The sequence below is a fragment of the Halichoerus grypus genome, chromosome 5 (genome assembly GCF_964656455.1).
Source record: "Halichoerus grypus chromosome 5, mHalGry1.hap1.1, whole genome shotgun sequence".
Lineage (NCBI taxonomy): Eukaryota > Metazoa > Chordata > Mammalia > Carnivora > Phocidae > Halichoerus > Halichoerus grypus.
Window position 1 is genome coordinate 55,678,477 of NC_135716.1, and position 4,507 is coordinate 55,682,983.

The window sequence follows — 4,507 nt, forward strand, 5'->3', positions numbered from 1 at the left end:
TAGATCACTTATCTTTTTTGTTCATGCATCCCCAGACCACAAGGAGTCGCATCTGAACTTGATAGGGAGCACTGCTCATTCCTCAGAAACCGGGACTTTGAGCGAGTGAAGGGATTGGTGTGACTTGGAGTTCTCCCTCACCAGGAGGAGACGTTTTCTACATGTGAAAGAAGGAATGAAATGGGTATTTGATTACCAGAAAGGGCAACTTTAGGAGACTTTGAAACCAAACTCTATTTCCTTTTCTCTTTGTGCAAAAAAACTAAGCCAGTGACAGGTTATCTTTCTAAATTTGGGCCAATAGCATTCAGGGACAAGTGCTACCGACCACTTCTAGACCCTCCTTCCATTCTCTTTGTCATCCTCTTCTCACGGCTTAAAAGCATAGGACCGTCTGGCCCTGGGGAACAGGAGAGCCGTAAGATGAAAGCAGTCATCATTTGGAAAGTAATTTCCCAGAAGAACCACAGGACCAAGAAGTCTCATGTAGAACCATCGCATGAGTGGGCAATACACTTTTTGTTCCATGTGACCCGCTGAAAGTCTGTGGTTGGAACAGCAGTAAGCCGTCCCAAGCAGATGCTCAGAACCAGCTCAAGTTAGGCCGTGGAGTCAGGACACACATCCATGTCGGGAACTGTGATGATTTGGGTACAGTGGGAAGACGCAGAGAAGAGCACCAAAGGCTGGCGATCAACGGAGTTCAGAAGCACAAGGGGAATTAGGTGTCGGAGAGAAAAAGGACCAAAAAGAACCAGGCAAGGGATGGTGATGATGCACTTCTAGGTCACATTCTTGCTACCTGAGCAGACTTTTGAGCATTAAAGCAGAGTTCAGCTTTGACAGAATGACGTCTGGCACATGGTTAAATCTCCTTCACCCAGGAGTGGCTGTTATTTATTGTCCCAACAAGAATTCTATTCCAGAGTGTCAGAGATGCTTTTAATAATTACCCACAGAACAACAGACAGAAACCATGGTTATCCTGGGGAAACGAGCCGCGTGGTCATATTTCCCTGACTTAGAGTTCCGTGCAGCTTTAAGATCAAATAAGTAACACAAGCAAAATCAAATATATAAAAACTCCTTTGGAAAGGGAAAGCGCCCAGATTCTGATTATTGTTATGATCCTGTGACTATTTTAAATTAGTGAATGAATGAAACACCCCATCATCTTAGCCTTCCCAGATTTCTAACTACCCATTTCTTCAGGGGGAACTTTGGTGTTTCCGTAGCAACTTCTAAAAACAGGGCATTTGTGATGAATCCTGTTCCCAGTGTGTTATTAGGACACAAATCCAGATTTCCTCTGCCACCCCTAAGAGAGCTTTAACTCTCCCCCTCCCCCCCACACACCTCCACACGTCAAGCACCAACTTCATCCTGATAGCGAGCAATTCATTTTCATGTTTACCTCATGAAGGGATGCCTGCAGTGCGCATGCCGCTGAGTGCAAAGTGCAGATTAGGAAGCAAAGCCCTGCTCCCTCGATGCATTAACACAGCCTCCATTAAGCTGCTCTACCAGGGGGGCAACCCTGGGGCCAGAGGAGCTTTCCTGCTCTAGGGCTTCTTGCCTCCTGGGGCCATTTTCAGAAGGGTGCCAGCCCAGCACAGCTCCGTTTTTAGTTTCTTCCCCCATGTGTCTCTCTGACATTTGCTGCCCGTGTTCCCTTTCCCAGCTCCCAACCCAGCTCCAATGCAGGGAACTTATTGTTGAAATAATTGAGCAGATATTTTTAGCATAATTAATTTCTTAGCTAGGCATTGGATAAATGGTTACTTAAAAGACTACACATGTAAAGCAAAATTTCCATTATGAATGTTGGAGAGAACACCAGGAGATTGTGTGACCCGCCTCCTCTGTTTTGGTGAGGAGGAGAGTTCTAGCCACCAAGGATGGATAGGCTTCCGAAGAGCCTGAGGACAGAGGCTCCGTGGATGTGGCCACTCTTCAAGCTAAACCACAGTGCAGCTCTCCCCCAGGATCACAGAAAGCCCTTATCATATGTACCATGAATTATGTCATGAGAATGGATTAATGGACATAAAGTCTTTAGAATAATGGGCATATATAATAAACACTAAGTAAGTGCTAGCTTTTGTTATTACTATTCTTATAGTGGTAGACCATCATAATAATAACCAATATTCATTGGTCTGGTAATAATTAATATACATTAGTATATATATGCTATGTCTAATATTAATGTACTAACAAAATATACTAAATTATTGTTTAAGGGTTGGGTTGAGGACTGGTAAGTTTTATGCTAAGCAAGAGAGAAAGTAAAGATGAGAGAGGAGGGAGAGAGAGACACAGGAAGAAACGTCAATCTGTGTGTGTGTATGTGTGTATGTGCGCGTGCGCACTCGGTGAGGAGAGGGCTTTAGAAGAGAAGCAAAGGGGAACTCAAGTGACCATGATAACTGGATAAGTGACTCAAGTTTGGAAGCCTTCTCATCATTTGGTAGAAATGACAAGATTTGTTCCATTTTATCCCACATACCCTGGTACCTATAGATGGAAATCACATCAAGACAAAATGCTGCTTCTGGAAGTGGGAGGGAATAGTGGTTAAGAGGGAGCCTCTGGAATCTCCATGGCTCTGTGTGTGTGTGTGTGTGTGTGTGTGTGTGTGTGTGTGTGTACTACATTTTTTAAAGGTTGAAGGGGATATTTAAGGTAATAAAATTTGTTTCTGAAACTGGGATAGGGTATCTAAGGAGGTGGTGAGTTTACTACCCACTGGGGGGGGGGGTTCACGCACAACACGTATTCTTGACAAACCTAGAATATAATATGTGTGTCTGGATAGCATATTTAAAATATCAGCTAATTTTTTTCTTCCCAGCATTTCACTTTCACCTTCTCTTCCCACCTTGACTACATAACTTCTCCTCTGTTGGGACAACTTTACTGTTATTCTTTACTTCAGAATGGAGGGAGAAAAGGGAATGCCTTCCTGGTTTTCCACAAGTTGGATAGCTTGAGCCTTGATGGGCAAGGCCAGGGACTGAGGGCATAGAAAAAACTTGAATAAGGTACAAATCTGCAGGATGAGCAGGGATGCTTCAGGATCGCGACTGGGGAACAGGTGTAGATAATGGGTGTGCATAGCTATTGGGGCTCCTGACAACAGGAGGTCCTGCGTTTCCTCCCAAGCCGAGTTCCAAGTGGGTGTGATACCCTTGGATAGATTTGGGGCTTTGGGAGTGTGGATGTGTGTAGATCTGAGGTGGAGTCCATGCTCCTCCCTTGGGCATTGGAGCAGTCGTGGCAGAAGGTCTCATCCTCATGGATGAGAAGGAGGCAATCTGCTTGGACTAATGATGAAGAGCCAGGAAGACGGGCTTTCTCAGCAGATAGCACAGACAGTGGACCCCAAGGATAGATGCCTCTTACCCCCAACGTGTGCTAGGTAAGCCTCCTAGAATTCAGACATACCCACAGAGAGGAAAGGCAGCCAAAATTGGCTTGTCGGGCTAGCTTCATGTATGTGTGCCCGATGAGTCACTGAGGACTCCACTCAGAAGGGGCCAGCACTTGGTTTAATGCTCCGCTCTCATCACCTTGAAATTCTTAGTTTTTGAACAAGAGGCTTGCATTTTCATTTTTCACTAGACCCTGCGAATTATGTAGTCATTCCTGCTTGACTTCTATTAACTTCTCTCAGTGCCAGTAGAAAGAGGGATCCAAAGGGAAATTAAGTTGATTCGAGAAAAATAAAGTGATATGTCTGCGTATCTGAGTTTGTAAGTTGGATTCTGTTACTGATATATCCAAGCTAAGGCCAGATGGAGTAAGGTGAAGCATGTGCAGATCACAGAAATGAACAGTCAGATTTGGCCGGAATGCAGATCGTGTAATGGGTGAGGAAGAGATAAAACTGGAAAACGAGTCTGGAGGTGTGAGCATGCACAATCTGGAATGCCTCCCCGGTGGAGGGTAGCAGAGTTGAAACAGCCTGGCATATTTGGATTCATATATAATTCATATACATGGGGGCCTGGAATATACAACCACATTTAAGACATTCATATATACTATAAGAAGTAGCATCTTAACAAGAGAAGACAGCTGGGGGCAGTACTTTCGATTTAGATAAACCTGACACTAAATCCTAGCTCTGCTGCGTCCTCCGGAGAGTACCGAGCTTCCACTTCCTCCTCGCAAAAAGCGGGGAGACTCACATCACCTACTTTTGAGGGTTTTTGTGAAGATAAAATGAAATGAGACACATAAAGTAGAATATTTGGCACAGAGTAGGGACTCCCAAGCTCATTGCATATAACTCTAAGAAGACTATTTGCAAGTGAAATGATCTTTTTCTTTAGTTTGAGTATCTGCAACATGACATCTTTAGGTAGCATGCCTAGGATATTTTGGTGTTCAGTGGTTAAGTCGTAAATACATGTTGGCAAGAAAATGAGCCAGTGCGGGCCCAGGACTCTCGGCCTCCAGCCAGGCACGGTGGGGCAGGGCTTTGGGGTTCCATCCCAGTTCC